This window comes from Oscarella lobularis, chromosome 1 (assembly GCF_947507565.1).
Source record: "Oscarella lobularis chromosome 1, ooOscLobu1.1, whole genome shotgun sequence".
Taxonomy (NCBI): Eukaryota; Metazoa; Porifera; class Homoscleromorpha; order Homosclerophorida; family Oscarellidae; genus Oscarella; species Oscarella lobularis.
This window is the reverse complement of record NC_089175.1, coordinates 6,294,401-6,303,858: the sequence shown is the minus strand read 5'-3', so window position 1 is coordinate 6,303,858 and position 9,458 is coordinate 6,294,401. Positions and strand designations below refer to the sequence as shown.

The window sequence follows — 9,458 nt, the reverse complement described above, 5'->3', positions numbered from 1 at the left end:
ATTGATTCTGCATATATGCAGAATGCAGAATCAATGCTGCATTGATGCAGAATAAATGCCGAATTAATGCTGCATTGATGCAGAATTAATGCAGAATCAATGCTGCATTGATGCAGAATCAATGCATCACTGCCGGCGTTGATTCTGCATTAATGCAGCATTGATTCTGCATAAATGCAGAATGCAGAATCAATGCAGAATCCATGCTGAATTGATGCGGAATCAAAGCTGCATTGATGCAGAATCAATGCTGCATTGATTCTGCATCAATATAGCATTGATTCTTTATTGATTCTGCATCAATGCAGCATTGATCCTGCATCAATTCTGAATTGATTCAGCATCAATGCAGCATTGATTCTGCATCAATGCAGCATTGATTTTGCATCAATGCAGAATCGATTCTGCATTAATGTAGCATTGATTCTGCATCAATGCAGCATTGATTCGGCATATATGCAGAATTTGTTCTCAATCAATGCAGCACTGATTCTGCATTGATTCTGCATCGTTTATGCATCAATGCAGCATTGATTCTGCATTAATGCAGCATTGATTCTGCATATATGCAGAATGCAGAATCAATGCTGCATTGATGCAGAATCAATGCTGCATTGATTCTGCATCAATAAAGCATTGATTCTTTATTGATTCTGCATCAATGCAGCATTGATCCTGCATCAATTCTTCATAGATTCAGCATCAATGCAGCATTGATTCTGCATCAATGCAGCATTGATTTTTCATCAATGCAGAATCGATTCTGCATTAATGTAGCATTGATTCTGCATCAATGCAGCATTGATTCGGCATATATGCAGAATTTGTTCTCAATCAATGCAGAACTTATTCTGCATTGATTCTGCATCGTTTATGCATCAATGCAGCATTGATTCTGCATCAATGCAGCATTCATTTGGCATCAATGCAGCATCGATTCTGCATTGATTCTGCACCAATGCAGCATTGATTCTGCATCAATTCAGCATTGATTCTGCATTCTGCATATACGCAGAATCAATGCTGCATTGATGCAGAATCAATGCTACATTAATGCAGAATCGATTCTGCAGAATCAATGCTGCATTGATTCTGAATCAATGCAGAATTGATGCAGAATCGATGCTGCATTGATGCAGAATCGATGCTGCATTGATGCAGAATCAATGCAGCATTGATGCAGAATCGATGCTGCATTGATGCAGAATCTATGCAGAATCAATGCTGCATTGATGCAGAATCAATGCTGAATCAATGCTGCATTGATGCAGAATGAACGAAGAATGAATGCTACATTGATGCAGAATTTATGCACAATCAATGCTGCATTGATGTAGAATCAATGCTGCAATGATGCAGAATCAATGCAGAATCAATGCTTCATTGACGCAGCATTGAAGCAGAATCAATGCTGCATTGATGCAGAATCAATGCTGCGTTAATGCAAAATAAATGCTGCATTTATGAAGAATAATTGCTGCATTTATGCAGAAAAATACAGCATTTATGCAGAATAAATGCTGCATTTAAGAAGAATAAATTCTGCATTTTTGCAGAATAAATCAGCATTTATGCAGAATAGTTGCTGCATTTATGCAGCTTTATGCAGAAGAGCACATTTGACCAAAGAGAGCCCATTTGACCAAAGAGAGCCCATTTGACATAAGAGAGCAGATTTGACCAAAGAGTACATTTGACCAAAGAGAGTACATTTGACCAAAGAGAGCCCATTTGACTAAAGGGAGCCCATTTGACCAAAGAGAGCACATTTGACCAAAGAGAAGAAGAGCATCTTGTGCACCTCTTCGCCCAGAGTCAGAGGTCTGGCCAGCGACTCAAAGAAACCCGTTGAAATTGGACGTACTTCTTGTACGAAATCAATCACAATTTTCACGGCCGCATTGGCGAGGCTCGGTGATTGGTTCAGATATCTGAAAATGAAACATTTGAAGATATACGAAAACGTAAGAGGATTTTACCCCGCGCAGTCGAAAACAGCTGTGAGCAACTGCTCTCCATGCGACGAACAAATTGCCATGGCACCGCTCCGAGCGAGTAACTTATTATAAAACATAATTCAATTAAATAATTAATAACAGTTGATTGACTTGCCTCCCACAGACGTCGACGATAGATGACACTTCCTTCGTCGCGCGTCGTCTCACGGAAGTCGAGCTGACCAATGAAAAGACGGACGAGCGTCTGCACACGCGATGAACGTTTTTTTCTCCTTCCTCGTTCGTCTCGGCTCACCTGTCGCGTCTCGAGAGGCAGAAAAACGACTTTGCTGCCGAAAACGCGGCACAATTCGACGGCGCAGACGGCGGCGACGAGTCGAACGAGCGAGTTCTTGTGTTGGACGACTCTCGGCGAGAGTAGAGACGATCCGAAGTCGCGAATCGACAGCAGCGACGACGAGAGGTCTCCGTCGCGATCCTTGAACGCTGCTAGTGTTTTCGCCGCCTTCTGCGCTCGCGTGAGATCGAAAAACGACATGAGCAATCGACCTACAGGAGACAGCCTACCTCTAGGCTGAACAGCAACCGTTCCCAACGTATCGCGAGGCTCGAGAGAGCCTCGTTCGCGTCGATCCATGCGATAACGACGTACGAGCTGCCCGGATTTGACGCCCATGCCAGGCCTTTTTGGCTGTCGCGTCACCAGAAATGTGATCGCCGCGACGGCAGCTAAAATTTCAAGCTAAATTTAGACTAATATTCTTAATTAACGAGGGTTAGAACGAACGTTCGAACGGGGGATTCGAACGTTCGGACGAGGATTTGACCAAAGAGAGCCCATTTGACCAAAGAGAGCCAATTTGACCAAAGAGAGTCAATTTGACCAAAGAGAACCAATTTGACCAAAGAGAGCCCATTGGACCAAAGAGAGCCCATTTGACAAAAGAGAGCCAATTTGACCAAAGAGAGTACATTTGACCAAAGAGAGTACATTTGACCAAAGAGAGCCCATTTGACCAAAGGGAGCCCATTTGACCAAAGAGAGCCCGTTAGACCAAAGAGAGCCAATTTGACCAAAGAGAGTCAATTTGACCAAAGAGAGTACATTTGACCAATGAGAGCCCATTTGACCATTTGACCAATGAGAGCCTATTTGACAAATGAGAGCCCATTTGACCAATGAGAGCCCATTTGACAGAAGAGAGCCCATTTGACCAATGAGAGCCTATTTGACCAATGAAAGCCCATTTGACCAATGAGAGCCCATTTGACCAATGAGAGCCCATTTGACCAATGAGAGCCCATTTGACCAATGAGAGCCCATTTGACCAATGAGAGCCCATTTGACCAATGAGACCCCATTTGACCAAAGAGACCCCATTTGACCAATGAGATCCCATTTGACCAATGAGAGCCCATTTGACCAATGAGAGCCCATTTGACCAATGAGAGCCCATTTGACCAAGGAGAGCCCATTTGACCAAGAAGAGCCCATTTGACCAATGAGAGCCCATTTGACCAATGAGACCCCATTTGACCAAAGAGACCCCATTTGACCAATGAGATCCCATTTGACCAATGAGAGCCCATTTGACCAATAAGATCCCATTTGACCAATGAGAGCCCATTTGACCAATGAGACCCCATTTGACCAAAGAGACTCCATTTGACCAAAGAGAGCCCATTTGACCAATGAGAGCCCATTTGACCAATGAGATCCCATTTGACCAAGGAGAGCCCATTTGACCAAGAAGAGCCCATTTGACCAATAAGAGCCCATTTGACCATTTGACCAAAGAGAGCCCATTTGACCAATGAGAGCCCATTTGACCAATGAGAGCCCATTTGACCAAGGAGAGCCCATTTGACCAATGAGAGCTCATTTGACCAATCAGAGCCCATTAGACCAAGGAGACCCCATTTGACTAAAGAGAGCCCATTTGACCAAAGAGCGCCCAATTGACCAAAGAGAGCCCATTTGACCAAAGAGAGCTTGTTTGGCCAAGGAGAGCCCATTTGACCAATGAGAGCCACCGCTCTGCTATAATCTTCTTAGCATTTTGATATTCAAAATTGCTTTTGCACTCTTTGTCGTTGGCAGCATTCAATTTTCAATCAATGCATAAATTGAAAATTGATAATTGCACCTTCGCATGTTGTTGGCGCCGGCTAGAGGCGTTAAAATTCCTAATCACGCCAGACACGCCTTCTAATCACATCATCTAGATATTCTCAATGTCTTCTTTGGAAGACGAGAATCTCGAAGAATTTGTCCGAGACCGCGTTGCTGCTCGATTTTGCATTAATGTAGCATTGATTCTGCATCAATGCAGCATTAATTCTGCATATATGCAGAATGCAGAATCAATTCTGCATTGATGCATAAACGATGCAGAATCAATGCAGAATCAGTGCTGCATTGATTGAGAACAAATTCTGCATTAATGCAGAATCGATGTAGAATCCATGCAAAATCAATGCTGCATTGATGCAGAATCAATGCTGCATTGATGTAGAATCAATGCATCACTGCAGCATTGATTCTGCATTAATGCAGCATTGATTCTACATAAATGCAGAATGCAGAATCAATGCAGAATCAATGCTGAATTGATGCGGAATCAATGCTGAATTGATGCAGAATCAATGCTGCATTGATTCTGCAATGCTGCATTGATGCAGAATCAATGCAGAATCAATGCTGCATTGATGCAGAATCAATGCTGCATTGATGCAGAATCAAAGCAGAATCAATGCTGCATTGATGCAGAATCGATGCTGCATTGATGCAAAATCGATGCTGCATTGATGCAGAACCAATCCAGAATCAATGCTGAATTGATGCGGAATCAATGCAGCATTGATTCTGCATATATGCAGAATGCAGAATCAATGATGCACTGATAACGAATGAATGCTGCATTGATGCAGAATCAATGCTCCATTGATGCATAAACGATGCAGAATCAATGCAGAATCAGTGCTGCATTGATTGAGAACAAATTCTCCATTAACGCAGAATCGATGCTGCATTGATGCAGAATCGATGCTGCATTGATGCAGAATAAATGCTGCATTGATACCGAATGAATGCTTCATTGATGCAGAATCAATGCTGCATTGATGCATAAACGATGCAGAATCAATGCAGAATCAGTGCTGCATTGATTGAGAACAAATTCTGCATTAATGCAGAATCAATGCTGCATTAATGCAGAATCGATGCTGCATTGATGCAGAATCAATGCAGAATCAATGCTGCATTGATAGCATTTATTCTGCATCAATGAAAAATTCATTATGCATTGAGTCTGCATATGTGCAGCATTGATTCAGCATCAATGCAGCATTGATTCTGCATCAAAGCTACATTGATTCTGCATCAGTTCTGTATCAATGCTGCATTGATGCAGAATCAATGCCGAATGAATGCTGCATTGATGCAGAATCAATGCTGCATTGATGCTGAATCAATGCAGAATTGATGCAGAATCAATGCTGCATTGATGCAGAATCAATAAAGAATCAATGCTTTATTGATGCAGAATCAATGCTGCATTGATTCTGCATTGATTCTGCATCAATGCAGCATTGATTCTTCATCAAGGCAGCATTGATTCTGCATGGATTCTACATCAATGCAGCATCGAATCTGCATCAATGCAGCGTTGACTCTGTATCAATGCAGAATCGATGCAGAATCAATGCAGAATCCATGCTGAATTGATGCGGAATCAATTCTGAATTGATGCAAAATCAATGCTGCATTGATTCTGCAATGCTGCATTGATGCAGAATCAATGCAGAATCAATGCTGCATTGATGCAGAATTAATGCTGCATTGATGCAGAATCAATGCAGAATCAATGCTGCATTGATGCAGAATCGATGCTGCATTGATGCAGAATCAATGCATCACTGCAGCATTGATTCTGCATTAATGCAGCATTGATTCTGCATAAATGCAGAATGCAGAATCAATGCAGAATCTATGCTGAATTGATGCAGAATCAATGATGCATTGATTCTGAAAATCTGCATTGATGCAGAATAAATGCAGAATCAATGCTGCATTGATGCAGAATCGATGCTGCATTGATGCAGAACCAATGCAGAATCAATCCTGAATTGATGCGGAATCAATGCTGAATTGATGCGGAATCAATGCTGCATTGATTCTGCATATTAGCAGAATGCAGAATCAATGCTGCATTGATACCGAATGAATGCTGCATTGATGCAGAATCAATGCTGCATTGATGCATAAACGATGCAGAATCAATGCAGAATCAGTGCTGCATTGATTGAGAACAAATTCTGCATTAATACAGAATCAATTCTGCATTGATGCAGAATCGATGCTGCATTGATGCAGAATCAATGCAGAATCAATGCTGCATTGATAGCATTGATTCTGCATCAATGAAACATTCCTTCTGCGTTGAGTCTGCATCAATGCAGCATTGATTCAGCATCAATGCAGCATTGATTCTGCATCAAAGCTACATTGATTCTGCATCAGTTCTGCATCAATGCAGCATTCTTTCTGCATTAATGCAGCATTGATTCTGCATATATGGAAAATGCAGAATCAATGCTGCATTGATGCAGAATCAATGACGAATGAATCCTGAATTGATGCTGAATCATTGCAGAATTGATGCAGAATCAATAAAAAATCAATGCTTTATTGATGCAGAATCAATGCTGCATTGATTCTGCATTGATTCTGCATCAATGAAGCATTGATTCTTCATCAAGACAGCATTGATTCTGCATGGATTCTACATCAATGCAGCGTTGATTCTGCCTCAATGCAGAATCGATGCAGAATCAATGCAGAATCCATGCTGAATTGATGCGGAATCAATGTTGAATTGATGCAAATTCAATGCTGCATTGATTCTGCAATGCAGCATTGATGCAGAATCAATGCAGAATCAATGCTGCATTGATGCAGAATCAATGCTGCATTGATGCAGAATCAAAGCAGAATCAATGCTGCATTGATGCAGAATCGATGCTGCATTGATGCAGAACCAATGCAGAATCAATGCTGAATTGATGCGGAATCAATGCAGCATTGATTCTGCATATATGCAGAATGCAGAATCAATGCTGCATTGATACCGAATGAATGCTGCATTGATGCAGAATCGATGCTGCATTGATGCAGAATCAATGCAGAATCAATGCTGCATTGATAGCATTGATTCTGCATCAATGAAAAATTCATTCTGCATTGAGTCTGCATCAATGCAGCATTGATTCAGCATCAATGCAGCATTGATTCTGCATCAAAGTTACATTGATTCTGCATCAGTTCTGTATCAATGCAGCATTGTTTCTGCATTAATGCAGCATTGATTCTGCATATATGCAAAATGCAGAATCAATGCTGCATTGATGTAGAATCAATGCCGAATGAATGCTGCATTGATGCAGAATTAAAGCTGCATTGATGCTGAATCAATGCAGGATGAATGCTGCATTGATGCAGAATCAATGCTGCATTGGCATTGATTCTGAATCAATGCAGCATTAATTCCTCATCAAGGCAGCATTGATTCTGCATGGATTCTACATCAAGGCAGCATCGATTCCGCATCAATGCAGCGTTGATTCTGCATCAATGCAGAATCGATGTTAAATCCATGCAAAATCAATGCTGCGTTGATGCAGAATCGATGCTGCATTGATGCAGAATCAATGCATCACTGCAGCCTTGATTCTGCATTAATGCAGCATTGATTCTGCATAAATGCAGAATGCAGAATCAATGCAGAATCCATGCTGAATTGATGCGGAATCAATGTTGAATTGATGCAAATTCAATGCTGCATTGATTCTGCAATGCAGCATTGATGCAGAATCAATGCAGAATCAATGCTGCATTGATGCAGAATCAATGCTGCATTGATGCAGAATCAAAGCAGAATCAATGCTGCATTGATGCAGAATCGATGCTGCATTGATGCAGAACCAATGCAGAATCAATGCTGAATTGATGCGGAATCAATGCAGCATTGATTCTGCATATATGCAGAATGCAGAATCAATGCTGCATTGATACCGAATGAATGCTGCATTGATGCAGAATCGATGCTGCATTGATGCAGAATCAATGCAGAATCAATGCTGCATTGATAGCATTGATTCTGCATCAATGAAAAATTCATTCTGCATTGAGTCTGCATCAATGCAGCATTGATTCAGCATCAATGCAGCATTGATTCTGCATCAAAGTTACATTGATTCTGCATCAGTTCTGTATCAATGCAGCATTGTTTCTGCATTAATGCAGCATTGATTCTGCATATATGCAAAATGCAGAATCAATGCTGCATTGATGTAGAATCAATGCCGAATGAATGCTGCATTGATGCAGAATTAAAGCTGCATTGATGCTGAATCAATGCAGGATGAATGCTGCATTGATGCAGAATCAATGCTGCATTGGCATTGATTCTGAATCAATGCAGCATTAATTCCTCATCAAGGCAGCATTGATTCTGCATGGATTCTACATCAAGGCAGCATCGATTCCGCATCAATGCAGCGTTGATTCTGCATCAATGCAGAATCGATGTTAAATCCATGCAAAATCAATGCTGCGTTGATGCAGAATCGATGCTGCATTGATGCAGAATCAATGCATCACTGCAGCCTTGATTCTGCACTAATGCAGCATTGATTCTGCATAAATGCAGAATGCAGAATCAATGCAGAATCCATGCTGAATTGATGCGGAATCAATGTTGAATTGATGCAAATTCAATGCTGCATTGATTCTGCAATGCAGCATTGATGCAGAATCAATGCAGAATCAATGCTGCATTGATGCAGAATCAATGCTGCATTGATGCAGAATCAAAGCAGAATCAATGCTGCATTGATGCAGAATCGATGCTGCATTGATGCAGAACCAATGCAGAATCAATGCTGAATTGATGCGGAATCAATGCAGCATTGATTCTGCATATATGCAGAATGCAGAATCAATGCTGCATTGATACCGAATGAATGCTGCATTGATGCAGAATCGATGCTGCATTGATGCAGAATCAATGCAGAATCAATGCTGCATTGATAGCATTGATTCTGCATCAATGAAAAATTCATTCTGCATTGAGTCTGCATCAATGCAGCATTGATTCAGCATCAATGCAGCATTGATTCTGCATCAAAGTTACATTGATTCTGCATCAGTTCTGTATCAATGCAGCATTGTTTCTGCATTAATGCAGCATTGATTCTGCATATATGCAAAATGCAGAATCAATGCTGCATTGATGTAGAATCAATGCCGAATGAATGCTGCATTGATGCAGAATTAAAGCTGCATTGATGCTGAATCAATGCAGGATGAATGCTGCATTGATGCAGAATCAATGCTGCATTGGCATTGATTCTGAATCAATGCAGCATTAATTCCTCATCAAGGCAGCATTGATTCTGCATGGATTCTACATCAAGGCAGCATCGATTCCGCATCAATGC

General features: G+C 41.1%; 1 long non-coding RNA gene across 1 annotated transcript; it reads right to left on the bottom strand.

Annotated features, from left to right (window-relative positions):
• Window positions 1–1,657: 1,657 nt before the first annotated feature.
• Window positions 1,658–2,667, bottom strand: LOC136189626 (uncharacterized). The gene is made up of 5 exons (XR_010670415.1): window positions 2,526–2,667; window positions 2,254–2,466; window positions 2,113–2,202; window positions 1,980–2,059; window positions 1,658–1,931 (listed from the first exon to the last, which is right to left on the bottom strand). It is a non-coding gene; the product is annotated as an uncharacterized lncRNA (long non-coding RNA).
• Window positions 2,668–9,458: the final 6,791 nt, after the last annotated feature.